Genomic DNA, 20839 nt, shown 5'->3' with positions numbered 1-20839 from the left:
ATGTGGGTGTGTGCGGGTGTGTGTGTGTGTGTGTGTGTGTGAGGGACACGCTCTGATTTCAAAGGTTAATGTGTGGCAGAAATAGAACATGAGTGGGTTTGATAATCACAGGCAAACAATGGACTGGTGATACAGCATGTCAGCTTGAAGATGCAACAGTGTTTGTATGTGTGTGAAAGACTGCAGAACAATTTGTTCAGGCAAATGGCTTTGTAAGTTTAATGTTTAATTACTTTGCAGACACACACTGGCTTGTGTTACTTTCCATATGGTCGAAAAAATCTGTTATCAGACCCTTGGAAACTTGTATAATCAATCATAGAGAACATAAGCAAAATGATACCATTGTGTGTGAAATCAGTTTCAGTTGATTCATTTCGAAGTTTGAAGAGTCTGCTGGTTGATTCTGACACCACACAGAAAAGAATGGAAAACAATGGCTGCGGGAAACAGCAGTGATTTCTAGAGTCTGCTGGGGCCCTAAGAGAAATGTAATAAATAATCTGACACCAATGAAAAATACATGAAATGTAATCTAATTTTATTATGAAATATAAATATAAAGAGTGTGAAAACCTTGACATTTTCATACATATTCTTATGAACAATAAAAACCAAAATACATAACTATATAACTTCAGCGTTGTCAGATTGTAAATAACCCACATTATAAGGCCAGTGCTCATCAACACATAAAGCCTCTCGGAGGAGGTTTCCCACTGTGTGTTGGGAACTCGGGGATTTTCTCACTATATTTGGTAACTTCTTCAGAGAAGCACTTTGCGACCTTCTGGACAGACCTTATTTCCTCTGGACCGACAGTGTTCAGTGGGCGGGTCAGAGCAGCAGTCGACCAATCAGCAGCCAGACAGAGACGCGAATAGGCTGTGAATGGGTGTGCGTGTCGACCAATTGTTTTTTTCTAAATGATTCAACTTTACCATCTGAGTTTGATTTTGTTGAGTTGACAACAGTGAATTTATTTCAGTGCTCTGTTTATAAGACTGCTGTTACACAGTCTGAGCAACAGCCTGTACAAAACAGTCTCTTTTTAATATTAGAGTGTTAGATTTAGATGCACATTGAGGAGCTGCTTGATTAAAAATAGCTAATATTATAGGTAGTTCCAGTCAATTTAGTTTTAGTGAAAATAGTTTTTAACACTGCTTCTGAGACGTTGTTGCAAATTGTCCAGGGAATGACATCAGGCCTCTTTAGGGAGGTTTTATACTTAGATGTCAGTGCAAGTCGTCCATTGGTTGTTTAAGGGGCTGTGGAGTTACGTTTGTCAGCCCCAAGCTGCGTCTCTGGAAACATGAAAAGATATGGAGTTTGCAAATAGTCACCAATGCACTCAGAGACACTCGTGTCATTTGCAGGAAATGGTTTTAGATTTGGGGAGGAGCGGTGGTTCAGTGGTTAGCACTGTCGCCTCAAAGAAAAGAAGGTTGCCTGCGGCCTCTCTGTGTGGAGTTTGCATGTTCTCCAGCTTCCCCCCACGATCCAAAAACATGTACACTAGTTATTAATTGGTGACTCTAAAGAGCCCATAGGTGTGAATGTGAGCGTGACTGGTTGTTTGTATCTATATGTCAGCCCTGTGATGGACTGGCGACCTGTCCAGGGTGGACCCTGCCCTCGCCCAGTGTCAGCTGGGATTGGCTCCAGCCCCCCGCGACCCTACAAGCGTAAGAAATATAGATAATGAAAAAAAGAAAGATGTTTCAGTTTCAGATCAAGCCAGTCATCTGTCTCGCTATAGGAGACATGGAGGACTGGAACCAAGAAGACTAAGTCTTCACAGTCTTTTGTACCAGTTTGTGGGTTACATTATCTGAACAACACGTTCCACGTTGTCATGTCTTTGGTACAAAAAACAAGATTACAGAGTTTATCTTATCTTCGAACGTCCTCAGGAACATCCTTGATCACTGATGAAAGGTTTCATAACTAGTGAGTTACAAAAGAGAAAACAGGAAATAGATTATCTACTCTGCAGTTGAATAGTTGCACAAAATGCTACGAATGAGGAATAACAGAAACAGTTGTAGCGTTAAAATACAGAATTTAAGCTAGCAAAGACAATAAGGTCAGTAACACTTGTATTTCATTATCCGTGTTGCTTTCACCCTGGAGTTTTCAAACTAAAACAGGGCCAGCAACATTTCCAAAACTCTCTGTTTTCAGATCTCGGTGGATGTCAGGAGGAAACATGGGAACAGAGATGCATTTTAAAACGAAAAATAGTGTATATATGAGCAGAGAGAAGAGGAGAGACGCAAACAGATAAAGGGCTGAAACCAGCTGACACTAGGGTGAATGCAGATACGACGTGATGATGTCATGAACATGCTAATTAGATTATAACAGGTAAATGTTTTTAATAAATGTATTAGCAAAACATTCATGTGTTTTTCCTAGAACATCTGCTCATGGATGATAAAGCTTTTTACAGTTGAGGTAAGTCAGGGAGAGATTTTCGTCTTGTTTAAATGCTGGAAAAAGTCAGTAATGATTTATTATGCAGCTCTGCAATTGTCTGTAATTAGTAATATTTTGCACAGGAAAGTGTGATGAGATGATATTCAGTTATTGCACTTTCAGCTCATTAGTTCCAGTCAGTGGCTGGTGTGATCCTGCCTTTTAGCCCATACACAGAAAGCCATTTGTGTAAAATGTAAAATTTGTCTGCAAGCATGTATACAGGTCAGCATATGTGGAAAAAGGTTTCTGAAAATAATCGAATAATGAATGAATATTTACTTGCGTTTAAATCAAAAAGTTCTTTAAAAGTTTCCAGTTTTTGCTATAATTAGTCTGAACAACACAGTTCTCTATTCTTAGGAAATTACAGAGCAGGAAAATAAAGTGTTACCAAAAAGTCAACAGTGACATGAGACAGGACCTGATGACTTTTTCTATAATCAAATAAAATAGCTCTTTTCTGAACATGAAATATTTCAATAGTTTTGATGGAACCACATGGCAGAAGGCATGAAGACTCTGCACCACGACCCTACTGCTCATGGACATTATAAAAATGAGGGGTCGTCTGTGCAGCAGGTTATTATGACCCATAGTTACGTCTTGTTGCTAGACAACTAGTTGTCGTAGTAATTATGATTAAGGGAAAAGTGCGGTGACGTAGTATGAAGAGAGACAGAGTCCACGTCAGGAGGAGGAGGTGGTGGATGGATGAATATGACACGGGAGAGCGGAGTTCGATTCCCATGTGAAAGTAGCTGTTTATGTTGTTTCTGTTATCCATGACCATTTGACAAAGTTAGAGAAGGAGGTAGGTACGCTGCTGTCTGTACAGTCGGCGTGTTTATTATTGTAACCACGACAACCAAGGCCTGGTACATGTGCCGCTATAAGTGGCGCTATTTCAGGAGCCTCTGCTACTGTATCAGAGGGTTCTTCAGGTTGGAGGTCTTGCCAAAAACATATCACTTCCTGGAAAAAAAACAAACTGCCAATGTTACATAAACTATACAACAAGTTTCTTCCTACACACATTAGATAATGTAGTATAAAAACATACCATGACATGGGAAACTAACTTTTACTAATTTCTCTCAAGTGGAGTTTAGAAGTGAGACATACTCTTCCTGTGTGTGTGTGTGTGTGTGTGTGTGTGTGTGTGTGTGTGTGTGTGTGTGTGTCTTTGATCTTCTTCCTATAGGACCAGCTCTAACTCACAGTATGTGACCGATCTGAAGCCAGTATGTGAGCCAGTGAAGATGCTACAGGCCACCAATACTTTGCATAAATAAGCTTGTGTGTGTGTGTGTGTGTGTGTGTGTGTGTGTGTGTGTGTGTGTGTGTGTGTGTGTGTGTTCCTGGCATGCCTGTGTGGGCAAATCCGTGCATGCTCCATTATCTCATCTTCTTCAAGTACCCCTTTGAGTGGGGTTCAGTCTTCATGCCACCCGCTCTTTTTGCCATGCATTATGCACTGTTCCACTACATATATTTATTTATTACTGTGTCTTTCAAGATCAAAACGAATGGAAAATAGGCTCCAGTGAGATAAATATTGCAGCAGAAGTGGGAGTCAGCTGAGGCCATCAGACGGGAGGTGTGTCTGAACAAAACAGATCGTATCAAGGTAGATTTTGTAGCTGCTTGTCAGAGGCTCCGCGGGTCATCAAGTGAGTGAGGTCTGAGAGCGGAGGGAGGCAGTCGAAGACGGGGAGGGAGAAGTCTTGTGGAATTCATTAGAAGCTCCGTTCAACCAGCTCCACTCTCTGCGCTCTTCCCTGTTGGCCTCTCGCCTTTCTTGTAGTTGCAGCCACCCCCATCCCCACATATATACAAGGTTACAAACTCTCTACAGAACCTCCAGGCAAACAGGCAAATGCCTGGGGCCCCTAACAGTCAAACGCTCCCACAAGGCCCCTGCAAAGAGCTGAGGAAGAAAAAGGCAGCCTCACAGAAGCGCATTGAGATGGGCAGCCCGCTTAAGCCCTCTGTGAATATTCATACCCAGATATGTGGGGTCCAAATGTTTGGACTTTTACTTCCATGTGGTCACAAAAAATTACACGATGCAACTTAATTTTACTCGTGTCATATGAAATGCTTTGCTGTTCCAGAATCCAGATTGGCACAGTAACTCATTTACTGTTGTCTGTGCTAAAGGGGCATTTTATTTGGCCCCTTCTGACCTATAATCACTGAGCCTGATCTGTGCACATCAATCATAGTCCGGTTTACAAATCAGAAGAGGCTGCAACAGACAGTTAGGTCTGCAGAAAAGATTACGGTGCCAACCACTGTGTTCCTACACGTCCTGAGTCAGGAATCTGGCAGGAAACATCATCAAAGAGCACTGATATAACCTGTTTCAAGTTATCATCTCTGGTATGTGTTACAGAGATCTGTGCAGCAACACAACCAGACACTTCTTTACACATGCCTTCACTCTCATTAGGAGTTAAATCAGTCATGTGACGCAGAATCATGAAAAAACAATTCATGTGCAATAACCCTGCGATGCTAAATCATCTCACTGCACTATTACCAGTGTGCATATTGTTACGGCTGGCTCAAACACCGAACATAATAATGGACACCACACCAGTAGGAAGGTACTGCATATGAAGTTATTACAGTAACTTAAGGACAATGCAGGAATAAATGGAGACCAGATACCTAGCACCAAAAAGGTGCTGCTGCAGCAGGAGGGAGAGAGAGAGAGCTGAACAAAGAGGACCTGCCTATATAGACTCAGCCCACTAATCAGCACAGGTGTCTGCCAAACAGATGATCAACCTAAAAGGATCAACAGGAAACACCAAAATAAAACAGGATGTAACAATATACATTATCCACCTTTATAAGCACATAAAACTACATCTGTGTAGGGTACCTTGAACAGAATTTATTCCACTGCACCCTGTACCATCTCCCTCCTTTTGTAGAAAAAGGCTGATAAGTTCAGACATCCACGAGGAGCTCTATCTTCTGATCAGGATGCGTTCCGGACGCATTCCTTTTGACTTTTCCCAGATATGCTGAACTCGGAGAAGACCTGGAGGCAGACCCAGAGTGAAGAGTGAAGAGTTTACATAACGCTTCTAGACAGAGAACATCTTGGGAACCCCCCCGGGAGCAGACAGAGGAAGTAGCTGTGCATGCCTTGCTTAGCCTGCTGCCACCACGAGCTGAACTTGGATAAGTGGCTGAAAATGGATGGATTATCTTTTTTTTTTTTTGGGCTGCATAAATATATTTGAATCCTGTTCTCTGCGCTGTATATAAGCCTATTGAGAGTTACTGAACACCAGCATGGCTGCACAATTGCCCTCAAGAGCCAAATGTAACAATACTCATTTGAAACAAAATGAACTGTCTCTGCAGGCTGTTGACTATAAGCTGAGCAGCTGGCCCACATATAGTGTATACTTACTTTTTTCCATAACATTAGTCACATTTTAAACATGTGACCCCTGAGTCTGAAAACAAATTCCAAACTTACCGCACATTCAGCAGACCTGCAGTGTTCAGGGACAGGGATTCAATATGTGTCACAAATCACTTTAAGAGGTCTTAATAAAGAGCCCTTAATATGAAACATGAGATTTCATTCATTACTGACAAGTATGGCCGACTAATGCGAGCTACCTGCTATCTCACAGCAGTGCTCGTTTATAATCAGGGTGGGTAAATGGCCTAGAAAAGCAACAAAGATTTATTATATCTCTGATGTAATAAATATTACATCTCTGGTGCAATAAATCATTATGGAAAACAAAGTGGTTGTGCTGCTCTCTAAACACTGCTGCCCGGGGAACAGTCCTCATTACTACAAATGTATGTCTGTTCATTTTCCAGTAGCCGTCTGTAGGCTCATACAGGTCCAGTGCAGGAGCGGTCATCATTTTATTTAATTTTTTTCTTGACAGCTGATTAATGAGGAGATCTTCCAAAAGTCCAGTGTATAAAGATCACTGCTCATCAAACACTTTAGAGGCTTGATGTAGGTGCTGAGGCTGAGATTGTCTGAGACTGTTTATACACCGGCAATCACTTGAGGAGTGCTTATTGCTAATTTAGTCATGTTGCATGGACCCAAAAGCAGGAAATGAGGGCAGAGCAACTGAGGTATAAATTTATTTATATATATATCTATATTCAGAAATAAGGCCAGCAACAGGTGAGCACTCAGCAGGTTAATAGGCAGCTGAAGGAGGGGACTGCTGAGCGATTATGAATTTGATTTCCAGATGATGACTGATGGTATCAAGTTTGACCAGGTCTATTCCAGTCTGGGTCAGATAAGCCAGTAAAAATCATGTAGTGATTCAGCAGATTCAGCTGCTGCCAGATGTTCGCATAAAGATTCTTTTAAAACATATTTCTCATATTTACAACAGATATCTATGACTGATGATGTGTCATGTTATGTTGTTAGTTATGTGTCACCCGAGGGAGACATACCGGTAAATAAACAGCTGTACACTGGGTTGTGCCGATGGACGATGATCTTGGTGATCGACGATCATCAGAACGATCGCTGACAGCTCATTTCATTGACAATATCAAGACAAATATTTGTGTTGGAGGTTTCATGTGATTGACCCGGTCTTAAGCCACCGCGCCATGATCTTGTCTGTTGTCAGTGTCTGATAGTTAACAGACTGATAATTGATTAACTTTAGCTCAGTCCCAGAGCAGGCTAACCGTTAGCTTCACCCACATTTCCTTTCATATCACGCTGATCCTTTCTGACGTAAGTCGTAAAACATAAAGTGAAAACTGTTGTAGCTACGTGAGTAGACAGCGTCACAAAATGGTCGGTTACAGTGACGTCCAACTGCACTGTAAAACAGCCAATTCATATAATAATAGTAATTGAATTTACATATGAATTTGATTTAATATTGAAACAAAAACATTGCTCGTTAGTAGGCTTTGTTGTCACTCGCAGATAATTTGAGAAACACAAAATGTGATTGTGATATGATGTGATATTTTAACACATTTACTCATGGACCACCAGGGGTCGCTAAGGCTGCATTCATGTATTGATTTATCATCATCGTTTGTAGCATTAAATTCATATTAAATGAAATTTGTCCCCACCATGGTTTCATGTATACAACCAATGCTTGCAACACCGATTCACACACACACACACACACACACACACACACACACACACACACACACACACACACACACACACTGCGACGGGCTGATTGTCACTGAAGCGCTGCTTCTTGTGTGAAGGTGCTGCACTGTGCTTAGAGAGGAGGAGATCGACTGACAGAACATGCGACTTAGTGCAGTTTCTTATCCTGCTGCTTTTTAAGGTTGCAAATAGAAATGTGGGACAGAGAGAGAGAGCGAGAGAGGGAGTGAGAAAGAGAGACAGCCATAAACAGCTGTTTGTACGCGCCTCCTCCTGCTGATTTTGAGTGATTATTGTGAATGCTCTGATTATTAAATATAACTAATTAATGCTTTATTTGTGAGCATTAACATTACTAGACTGCAGACCCGACCTGCTTCACACAAACTCTGCACTTTTCCCTTCCTTTTTTGGCCTTTTCAGTTCAAAGTGCACTGCATATAAACAGTGCAAGGCGTTGTTTGCCATCCATGTTTGTTGTTGTAGGAAAACAAGTGATAATTGTCTTTCTCACAGGATTTGCTTGGTGGCTCATTGCCAGAACTCCAGTTGTTACTCACCAGTTTTTCAAACTGGTGCGCACATTCTTCACGTGTGTTTGGGTTTGTTCGGTTTCAGCTTGTCTTCACATTGGTCCCAAAGAAATCCTAAATCATCAGCAAGCGGATGCTGTAGGCTGAGAGACGCAGCAGACTATGTGGCCAATGTGTGCTGCTGTTGGACGGGTGGCTGGGGACTAGCAGGGAGAGCTGAGGACTTCTGGGTAATGACAGCGTTTGGGATGTTGCTATTGTCGTGATACTCCTGATACAAAACACAAGTGCTGCTGACCTTACCAAAGGTCTTTAACAACTACTGTCTGACGTTTCCCATTTGCATTAATCTCAAGTGCCTCATTTCCATATAAGACACAAAGCCAGATACAGTATGAGCGTGTTTGCATCCATCTTGGTTTTCCAAGGCACATGAAAATCAGATTAGACCCCATTCCTCTCCAGAGGGCAGCGGAAATTCACCTGAAGCTGTTTTGTAATTGATTTTGAAGAATAACAGTAACAGCAGTGTAGTAACAGTGTAGCTGGACTGTGGTTGCCCTGATCTGGGAACAGCTCAGTTTGCACATGTTGATATTTTTACAATGCTTTCCTTAAGCATAATTTCAGTTTAGCTAAGGCTGCTATTATCACAGAGTACAGAGTGTGTGCGGCTATTTTTATACACAGCGGACTCACTAACGGAGTTACACTTGGGAGGAGTAAATATCAGCTACTTCATGTGTCATTAAGTGATTTGAACGACCGGATTCTCCTGAGCTTCTTGGATTCATTCACACTTAGATTTTTCAATTTGTCTGATCAGTGCAAGATGCATGAAGCGACTAAGAGTAAGTGGGGTCCTAGAAAGCATTCAGAATATGAATATGTAATTAAGATGTTGGTTCAGACAGCTTGTTTGTGATTTGTAAGAACGGTTTCATACTTCGCAGGAGAGCCGGTCTCATGCAACGTTGAAAACACATCGGCAAGTGATTCAGAGTTACCTGCTGTCACATTTGTGATTTCCCTTTGTACCCTGAGACATTTCATTTGAATGCTTATTGAAAGCGTTTTACCTGGGTGTCAAACACCTCAGGAGAGCTGTTGTAAAGTTTTGTGAGTATGACATGACACAATTTATGGGCTGTGAAAAGAGACTGTGGAAACCTCAGAAGGATGAATCAAGGAAAGCCGTCTTAAAAGGGATTCCATGAGTTTGCGAGACACTTTTGTGCTGGGAATCGATACAATAGCTGAGGCATCTCTGTGATATAGCGGCTAACCTCCTATCAGCAGGGATTAATGAGGCTGCTTTGTTTCCTTGCTGTGCAGCCTGCCCTTTCACACCCTGCTGCGATCACACAGTGGCTCCCAAACTTTACAGCTGAATGAGGAGCACGCAATCCACAAGACACTCTAATGCATAGCGTACACACTCGTGACCTGCACTGACTCACAAACTCATGCAGGCTGCAGAAATGCATTAAAGCCGCTTTTCTTTCATCATCTGCCCTCAGCAGAACCTCCGCTTGACTCCTCATCATCTATAAATGAAACCATAGGAAGCCACATTTGATGCAGTGGGGCACACACTATCAAATGAAGGAACAGCCTGGAGCAAATTCATACAAATTATGAAATCTGAATAAATTGCAAGAGAAAGAATGATTCTGCATAAATTAGCCTTAAAAGCACACATTGAACTTTTTCACACTCCTCTGTGCAATTCTAATTCATACTCAGATCAATAATTCTGGCTGAATTTAAGTGTTTCTCCACACTTTATATGTTCCATAGGAAAGAAAAAACTGTACTGAATATGATGTTGATGGTTAATGTCTTCAAGAAAAGTTATAGCCATAGTTTGCATAGATAGTTTGGGGAAAATGAACCAATCATGAGGCCACAAAATACCAATTAGATACAGTGTAGAGACAGACAAACTAAGACTAAAATTTCCAAAGAGATGCTCCAAACTGCAACTAAAAGACTGTGTCTATTTAAAATAGTAAAGCTGGTGTTATTATACATTATTCGTATCGACAAATTCAGTTTCTTAAAAAAAAAAAAAAGAAAAAAGGAAAAGCTTTTTTAGCAAATGCAAACCACAGAGGAGGGAATAGTGTATTTGATGGGGACTATTTTCAGCAGCGCATTAATCGACATTTGGTGCTCTAGTGAGTATTTGGGGCAGCAGGATGATGTGTGTGTGGGACTGAGTCAAAATAAGATACAGTGTGTGTGTGTGTGTGTGTGTGTGTGTGTGTGTGTGTGCTCACGGTAATGAAGGAACATGTCACCCAGTGTAACAATGTGACTCACTGAAGTGTTTTGAATAGTCTTTGGACAGCAGTAGAGCTCTATGGTGCAGAGGAATACGATAAAACGGGCTTTGGACAGACACACAATATCACATACCTGCCAACAGTAGTTGTAATTTTCACACATGGATCCATCATACGTTTTGCATGTTAATCTGATATTTTCCAAGTTGCCAGATTGTGGATGAAACGCAGTCTAGACCCACGATCCAGGCACATCCATACATTTTTAACCCATCTGTTCCCACAACCTGGCAACCCACAACTCCATTCAAGTGGTGCTCGTCGCCGCTCTCTGCACAGGCAGGACATTAAGAAATTAAGAATTTTAACAAAACTTGATAATTTTATGTTCATGTTGTGTTTATCTAATGATAAATTTAGAAATTTTAATTAATCTTGTTACTGTTTATATATAATAATCTGTAATAAACATGTATATCATTTATATATTTACTTCAAACCTCCACCCTGAAAAAAAAACATTTGAATTGCTGCACACTCCCATTGTCGTCATTTTTTATTCTACGACGTAAAAATGTATCATAAAATATCCCAGTTCTGATTCCTTTAAGCTCTTACATCTGTTAAAAAAGGTCGTTTGGTAACAAGTGTCTTAATGAGACTACAGAGGCTGTCGAGGACGTTAAACGTCGTCATGTTGAACATGAAACCCGATCTACTCACCTGTCCACCTTTACTGCCTCGTTGTGTGGAAAGGCTTCTGTAGAAGAATCAAACTACAAGGTGAAGTTTAGTGTTGGTGACGTTGAAGTCATGTGACCGTGGTGTCATTGGTTTATAGCCTGACATTAGCTTCTTTCTTATGCTGATTGTATTGAGGCTTCAAACATAATAAAGCAGAGTTCATTAGTGAAGACGATCCTGTTGAACGAAACCTGTCAGGATCATAAACTGTTGTTTGTCACACAGTTCATTTTCTGTAAATGTAAAAATCCCATTGGCTTTTTGTTGAGGGAACGAGGGTGATGCTAACATCTGGTTTGGCCTACTCTTGGCCGCCTCCTTGTGGCCAAAAACAAACAGGTTTAGATAGCATGTTAACATGTTAATGTTTACATTGTGATGTCAACATAAATGTATGAGGCTCAGCCATTATTTTTCATCATTATGTCATCAAGTGCAAGTGGACGGTTTGACTTACTGGTCCTCACACTTCTGAAGTCATTATGGGATTCATTGTCTGGGCACCGGGAGTGTCTGTACTATATTCCATATGTCCTCTAGATATATCACTGTGAACCAAAGTATTGGACCAACAGACGCATGGATGACCAGCATCGCCCCAGAGCTTCACCACTATACTGTAGCTATAAATTAATTTACACATAAATGTCATGTAAAGTCCAATTAGTCATTCCTATTCTGAAATTATAAATCGATCGTTCAATTATTAAATGTCTGATTTAAATGTGAACTAAATCAATCACTGTGTATGTGGCAATTAGGATCTGCTCTGTCTGTAAGAGCAAAGTTGAACCTGTACAGATTGTGTATTACATAGCACCAGTGGTTGTCTTCTGACAGGTTCTGCAAATCAGTCACAGGTAATGTTTTCTTGCTGTCACAGCTTCACTTTCTGAGCGAACGTATGAATTCTGCCTACTTCCTGTCACACATACATTTCAGTCAGTGACATTTATGTCAAGTGAATGGCCGTCGATGGTTATACATTTAGATGTGATGCAGAAAAGATTCAGCTCTGAGGGGGCCCTGAAAAATACCTGAGCAGTGACAAGAGTTCTGCTGTGATGTCTAACCTCCACTTTAAGAAAACACATATATACATGAATATCAGAGCCCTGCACTGACTGGTAGCCTTCACTCTGTCTCTTTTAGCATCTTTAGCATTTATTAACATAGAGACAACATCAGTCATTATAATGTGACGAAGCGTAATGTCATCTCTGATACAACTATTCACTAGGGCTGTGTGATATCACAATATTTATAGGCTATATCATGATACACAATAGTCGATATTTTGAAATCTTCTCCAAAGCGCTTCATAAATGAACGATTTAACCCTTTGATGCAAAAAGAGACGCATCGCTGCTGCATTGTGCGATATAGAGCAGTGGTTCACCATCTGTCTCATGACTCTTTCCTTTCAATTCTTCGTGTTGCTAACCAGCTATCCATGATTCTCCGTTTTTTACCATGGATGTAATCTTTTATTGCGCAGTCAGACTGAGATAGCAAACAAGTATACAATATGGTCCGGCCGGCAACAACATAAAAGTTCTCGTCATTGGCTTATCACAGTTATGGACCTTTTTATAAGAGAAAAAAAAATTATGGTTTTAAAAATAATTTCTTTTTAAAACATTTAAAGAACATTGTTTTTATATTTTTATTATTTTTATTATTTTTCTTTTATAATTTAATCTTTTCAAGATTAAATTATTCTAATCCTTCATTTTGCAAATGATTTATAAACCCACTTGCAATACCTTTGCGGCCCACCAGTAGGCCCCGGACCACAGTCTGGGAAACACTGATCTAGAGATTTGGCACTTTAACCACTGTAGCAACTGACTGTGGAGACAATGGAGATCACGTGTACTATACAGTCATAGCATTGACCCAATGTTTTACTGTTGGTGCTTCACTTCTTTCTTTCTGTCCAGTTCTAGATACGAAAACACACACACATCACACCTACGTCACACACTCGCAGCCAGGAGTGAATCTGTAAGAGAGAGAGACAGCCAGGGGAGAGAGGGAGAGGAGTGAAACACCAAAGCGAGTTTCTTGACGCCGTATTAAAACAATTACGTGATATTTGTACTCGATGTTTGCGATATAATCATTTACTACAACAAGCTGCGATCCATCCATTATATTCATTATATCGTCCAGTGTTGGGGCTGATCTTGTTATATCTTCATGGAATTAGCTATTGTTCATTTATACATATATACAGTGGGGATATTACGTTGACTTACATTAATTTCCTGGAGAATTACTCTAACCTTTGGTATAGCTGCTACTTACCAAACCCCCAACCCTGACTCACCTACTGTGAACTGATATAGTTACCTTACCTTAAACCATACTGAGGATGTGATGACAATAGACCTTTTGGGTATGGGGTAACCTCTTAGACTCAGAGTCAGGAATAAATATCTGGAAGGGAAGTCCAGGTGTATTTGCTGCCATGGCTGACAGATGTGTGCAGGGTTGGAGGTGTTGCCAGGGCCGGCTGGGCTAAGTAGGCTGTTGAATTGAACAGCAACAAAGCACAGCCTGAACAGAGAGATGATGGGGAAGTCGAGAACAACAGACACTGGGATAGGGCAGAAGCCTCGGCTGGGTATTGTGAATGCTCAGTCTGTCATAGTCAGTACTCTGCAGCAGGAGTGGAGTGGCAGACAGGCAATGGGCTGGATGTTTCAGGGGACGTGTTTGAACGTGATCTGTTCCCAGACTCTGGGAGACTCTGGGCACACTGAAGAGAAGCAGTCGGATGCTGTGGAGAGAGAGCAGAGATGATAATAAGAGAAGGCTGGAGCATCGGGACAATGGTGGATGGGACTTGGAGTGAATTCAGAAATGTAGGATGATATACAGTAATAGTATATTTATCTAAGGTTTATTGATACTTAAATAAAAACTTAACACCAGGCTGAAATCAGTGTTTCGCCACCTCTGTGTTTGAAAGTATGGCTGCAGCTTGCATCAAAATATTCCCTCTTATTTTTAATAAAATAAAAAAAAAAACTGCCTCTCTCAATCTATCCTTGACCATTAACAAATGGAGAAAAATAAATGCAGACAATCAAACCCTAAACCTAATCCTAAACATGCAGCATTTACATTTTCAGTAGCCACACTGATGAATCTGTCTGCTGGTATCGGCCGTGGATCGATTGCATCTAGATTTGAAGAATTTTCTGATTTCCTCAGACACATAAAGACGAACACAGTATCCAGGTACCACCATGATGTCATTACAATCAACCTTGGAGACGATTTTTCCTATCAGTGCTGATTATGTATTTGTCAAAATACTGTATAACCAGATTAGCCCACAACCTCATCACTAGTATTTACAGCTGCTGTTTTTCCACTTACCTGTTAAAAACAGAGCACTCTAGGCTCCTTCAGACTCAGTAATTACAGAGCCATTTCAAACCTTATGTTCTGGAAAAAAAAGACTTTCTAACAGCTGACTCAAAGTCAGACCTTTGCTCTCCACTTTGACTCGCACCACAAGGCGTCAATTCTTGGACCAGTCTTCTTTATACTCCTCAGAAACTTAATTCATGCAGACAATTTCACTTTTAATTGGAAATGATGATAATTACAAGCTGATGATGTACAGTGTATTATGCTTAACTGCCATCCTTTCAGGGAAACCGCAGGTGATTGTAACACTTGTTGTCTCAGAAACTATAACTCACACAACTGTTGTGATAGAGCTCTCGAATGTTGACACAAAATACCTTTATTTGTCTATTAGAAATACAAATGTTTCCAACTTCTTCAACTATATCACAGTATCACAATTCCATTGTTATCCACTACGGGGGTAAGTTGTAACAATAAGAGTGAAGGATTGAAAATTGTGACCACACCACACAAAATATGCTTCTCAACTCTAGAGGAACTTTCCTCCAGCACATGTGCACTAGGCTGAATTGAGATCAGTGTCATTGTGTTTGTGTTTGCCCTTGACAGTGATGCTGATCCTTTTAACTGTGGAAGAGCTTTCTTATCAGCTATGCAGTGAACACAAAAGTGTGTGTGTATGTGCGTGTGTGTGTGTGTGTGTGTTATCCATTCAATCAAAGTCGCAGTGGTGACAGATGTATGTAAATCTTGCAATTTACACATCTGATCCACTTTCCTTTGGGTTTGGAATTACCAAAGGATTCCCTGCACACAACGCAGAAATCTTCTCTTGCTGAGGTGCCCGAATCGTCATTGTTGTCCTTACTAGATCTCTCTTTGGGTGACTTTCTTTTTGCTTTCGCTCTTACAAAAATAGCCCTTTTCATGTTGTTTTTGCTATCGCTCTTCTTTTCTTCTTCCTCCAAGGTTTGCTTAACCGGTGTACCTCTATAGATATCTGACTGCTTCCCCCTCCTTGTAGTACCAGTGGTCTTTACTTGGTCCTGCTTTGGGAAATGGTCTTACAGGGCAGGAACTGAACACTTTAGTAGACGACTCAGCTGAAGTAGATGAGGAAGCTGCGGAGGACATCTGAGGAAGGATGGAGGCTGCAGAGGATGTCTGGGGTAGGGTGGAGGGTGTTGGTGGCTGCAGAGGAGTCTTGCTAAGAAGCTGCAGAAACCATTGAAGGTGGGTCTGGCCGGTCAGTGACTTGGAAAGGTGCAAAGTCATGCTCCTGAAAAACATCTGGGTTGAATGGCCAAATGCCTGTGGATCTGAAACCAGCCTGGGTGATGAAGCTTTGGCCAGAGCTGTCCTCACAAGACAGGGCACAGCACACATGATCATTGTCTTGGCACAGCCCAGCATCTCCATCTTCTTCATTGGACGTTCTTGAAGTTTGTGTGAGCGATGTGGGGCAGGGAAAGCAGCACAATCCCATTTTCCTTTCAGTAATTATCTGCTTTCACTGAAAAGTGTGAGCTGTGGTTGTCAAGCAGAAGTAACACCTTCTCCTCTGGTCTGACCTTTGTGTGCTCCAGGAGCAAGAGAAAATCATTTCCCTCCATCCTGCCTGAACCACTACCACTCCCAGCCACACCAGGTGGTCCAAGGTGCACGAAGAAATCCTTGTACTTCTTGGCGGGAAAGGAAAGAAAGGTGGCAACCAAAGCACCTCTCTCAGTAGAAACCATTGATCCAACCTGCTTGACTCCCCAGCATGCTACTACCTGGTCACGTGTCTCGATGGTGGAAAAATCTGTCTCATTCGTACTCTATATAGCACCTCCACAATAACTCACACTGGGCAGCTGTCTGATCCTTGTTTGCTAACATTAGAGTATCCTTTGGTGACCAACCTTAATGTCTTTCCCTGTCTTGCCTCATCTGATGCAGATTGAAGCACAGTTTTCCTCACCCACTGTCTTGCATGCTGAAAAAATGGTTAGTTGAAACACTTGTTTTAGAAGCTGTTACAACCATGCCCAATCCTGTCAGCCATTGTTTAAGGGAGAGAGAGAGGGGATGATACGCAGCAAAGAGCCGAGTGTTGGACTCAAACCCGTGGCCGCTGCGGCCCGGACCTAGCCCACGTGGCACGATCCTTTCTTACCTGAAAGTCAGTGTTTACATGCAAGATCAGGAAGTGGACATACATGAAATTGATCACATGATTCTTCAGTCATCCTTCATTGGTGAAAATAGTACAGTTACAACCATCCCTGGTCTCCCCTGTTACTGTGCTTCAGTTTTGTATTCATGTCGTTCAGATTGACAGGGAAATATCTCGTCAAGCTAAAGTGACATTATTGGGTCTGGTCCACTATTATTGGCATATTTATAACTTTAAATCTCTTGTGAGGTTTTTAGTGAAGTATAATCATCATTATTAAACTGCTTTAAACTTAAGTGTAATTTGGTCATGAGTTAGCAATCTATTAGTGTTGTCAACTCAGTAGTTTTACCTGGCAGTTTGTGGGTGTAACAACTCATCTCTCTGAGGAGCTAGATTTTATCCTGCAATCTATTCACTTACAGTTCTTCACTTCATAATTCTTACAGTGATCGTTTGGGTTATTTGACATGGGGCCAAAACTGACGCGTTCTACACTCTGCAGATCAGCTTCTTTACCCGTGCTCATGCTGCTTCTCTAAAGTGGGAGCTGATCTGAATCCACTGCAGGTAACACACCGACACTAGATAAGTACCTCACACTGGGCTAATTGTGAACTCACAAACATGAGTTCTTTTCTGTACGTTCACTTTTCCTATTTTACTTATAATATATATCATTCAGCTAATGTAAGATTAAATGCACACATTCCTGTCTGGTCTTTTCTGGTCTACACTTTTCTAATAAATCATTTCATCCAGTAGTTTGGATGGAAGGATCCATTAGGGCCTTTCCTTTCAGTTGATTAAATCCCTGCGCCCTCGGGATCTGGCCTGAGGACGCAGCTGCCTATAGGCTCAGAGAACATTAAATTTCTCTCTTGACACCACATCATCCAACTCTCTCAGGAATCCCTGCTCTTACCGGTCATGTATCCTCTTTCACCAATGTGTGACAGGCAGCAGTAACACAGTTTCCTGTAGCGCTGCGTTTTCAATGAACAAGATGTTGTGACTGTTGTGTCCTTTTTCCTAATAAATAAAATAAATAAATTCATTAGTTAATAAAAGGTTGCAGATGTAGACTGGCATTTGTTTAAATCAATGCTTGACATCTTTAAATAAACAGTCAGGTATAACATACTGTAACTCATTGCAACAAACTCGATAGAAGAAAAAATTAGAAAATATGTTATGTCCTATTTATAAATATCTATTTTCCATTAAATGTCATGTATCTTACACATGCATTTATATTTCTAGCACTTATGATACAGATAAGACATATTATTATTCAAACCAGACATGAAGCCAAGAAATATAAATTTACATTGATTCTTTGGGAAGACTTTTTTGTCCAAAGCAGCCCACATACAGTATGATGTAGAGCAAAGGACAGGTCTTTGAGAGCAGGTGCCTCAGTATTCAGTCACAGTGACAAAAAGCTGAGTGACGTGAGCTGTCTTTAGCTGGTTGAAGCCCAGATGTGCTGTTACATTTTAGACCCTTTACAGAGGTCTTACAGTGCACGCTGGCAGCCCTGTTATAAGGGTCTGGCCAGAGATGCCCAGTGCCTGTGTGATAAGTCGAGTGGCAGATAAGACCACATCTTTCTGATGTGTTATACTGCAAAGTTACAAGATGCAACGTGAGGCAGAGCTGAGCTGGATGATAAATGGCCATAAAACCAAACCTTCCCCAAGTTGTTGGCTGAGCACTTTGTTCCACTATGGATTTGACAGCTGTGCATCTGAGTGTTATTATTTTTTTCTTTTGAATTTGTGAAAACAGAGAACTACTTGAAAAGAAGACCTTCAGAGAAAAGTACCAAAGAAAAGGTGTACACAATGAACTCATGTATAGTGCCGGCTGCACAATTGCTCCAATTCATGAACTGCACTTTGACCTTTCGACAAACAATGAACATGTTACAGTAATTAGGAGTCAAGTGAAAAGAGACATTTGCCAAGTCCTCTCAGAAACAAAGTATGGAGTGATTATCAGTCTGGTTTTCAACCTTTGAATTAGAAATTCTTCTGAGGTTGTGTTCGGGCAAATGTTCAGACAGAAGATCTTTCAGGTGGACTTAGAAAATGACCGTTTTGAAGAGCAAGAAACAGAAAAAACACAGCAGAACCACGGACAGCGTCTTTTTTTATTCCATACATTCGTCTCCCTTGTCAAACTCCATATCATCACAGTGCAACTTAACCACTAGCAGTTCACCCAGAGATGTGGATGTGTTGGATGTGTTATGCTAGTAGCACTAATAGCCTGGAGCATCTAGCCTCAAGCAGAGACGAGGATCGGGATACGGAGTTCGGATAGGCTCCCTTCTTTCTAACTCCACACCTCCAGATGTTTTTCATCGTCAGACTTTTACTCAGCAGAAAACCTTCCTGAGATGTTTTCCTCTACATGAATGACTTGAACAAAATGTTAAAAAAAAAAAAAAATCATATGCTCAGTATAAAAGCAGATTGTTAAAGGCATGACCAGTAACTTGGAATGATGTGCCCTCATTTTCAAATTTCACCCTCAGCAGGGTCGGATTTTGAGCACAAGAGCTGATCTATGACTTAGATCCTTTAGTTTCAATAGCTGCTGTTCTCTATTCATTATTTCTCATTTGTAATGTTACTTTGAGTCCTGGCACTTTGTGACCTGGGATTGTTATCAAGGCTTTTACAAACACCAGTTAACACACACTGTAGGACAAGAACAAGACATTTATTTCTCATCTGTGGCTGATAGCTCAACACCTGGGCCTGGTGATAACTGCTACATCCAGACCTTCACTAGATAATCAGGCCTGATGAACAGTCACCTCAACCTCAGCAACTCTAAACAACATCCATGACTATGTGCTGGCACACGGGCTACAAATCTGTTGGATTCGATCTGATATGAAAAACCAATAAGGACCCAAAAAGAAGGACCCAGTCCAAAGGAAGAACCAAGCACAGTCAGATCTGATCCAAAGAGACCTGAGGATAGTTAGATCAGATCCATGTGCAATCTACCTCAGCAGCTAAATAAGACCCAGCTGGACCCAATCAGATTGAGATTAATTTGGGTATTAGTGTCTCTTACTCACACACACACCGACAGCCAATCTGCTAGGAGAGAACTTAAAGTTCTTGCATATCAAAAGTCTTAGTGACGGGTCTGTAGGATCTGTGTACCCTCACAGCAAGCAAGGGGTTACAGCCCATGTTCAAATCCCCCACTTCATCGTACTCCCCACTCTTATGTTGCATCTTTTATATATGGTCTGAGCAGAGTTTGGAGATTTACATACTCTTTAAAAACTGCCTTGTCTGATATTCACTCCCCAAGGGAGGATATCTGCAAGGTCTGCATTTTATAGAGGTCTTCCCCTCTACACATTGATTTTTCATCCACAGGATCAACACCGAAGACTTTTGAAATATTAAACCAAACATCATATGTGTTGCATTACTCACTGTGTACCATCCCTGACTAAAACATATTTACCACTGCAACCTGAAGTAGAGCCACATAAACATCGTTGAGTGCCCAGCTCTGCTACTATCGCCAGTGTCAAGCTGTTCTGTACATAAACTTATATTTTATTCAGGAGCTGGGAATTCTTATACTTTTAGCCTCATACTGGAGTCTCCTGGGTATTATTCCCTGGTTCTCTGGAAGCTGCATTTGTGACTATATGTATACCCTGACCAATCCCTTTCTTCCTGAATAAACTAATGGCTACAACTACAGCTCCCAACAGCCCCCCAGCATCCACAGGGTGACTGTGGCTTTTCAGCTTTCCTGTTCTACCTCAGCTACTTAGTATATCTGAGCTATTTTCCTCTGATATGCCTCATCTGCTGCATTCCCTTGGTGCTGTTGTGCAAAGTAAGCGAGAGTGTTTAACCACAAGGTCACGGCTAGAGGGCTGCAAGGGGACTGGAATCTCCTGGGAGCCAACACAGATGTTGTTGATGTTGGATATAGTCAGTGTCCACAAATATCGAGGGCGAGAAGGTGCTTAGCATCATCATCATCACAGTTCAAATATGAATTTTTATCCTTTCAAAAAGTCTTTGTCGTCATGTAAACAACC

Source organism: Seriola lalandi, unplaced genomic scaffold (genome assembly GCF_002814215.2).
Source record: "Seriola lalandi dorsalis isolate HSWRI2012SDOR001 ecotype SW California unplaced genomic scaffold, Sedor1 jcf7180002054970, whole genome shotgun sequence".
Taxonomy (NCBI): domain Eukaryota; kingdom Metazoa; phylum Chordata; class Actinopteri; order Carangiformes; family Carangidae; genus Seriola; species Seriola lalandi.
Note: the sequence above shows the minus strand (reverse complement) of the source record.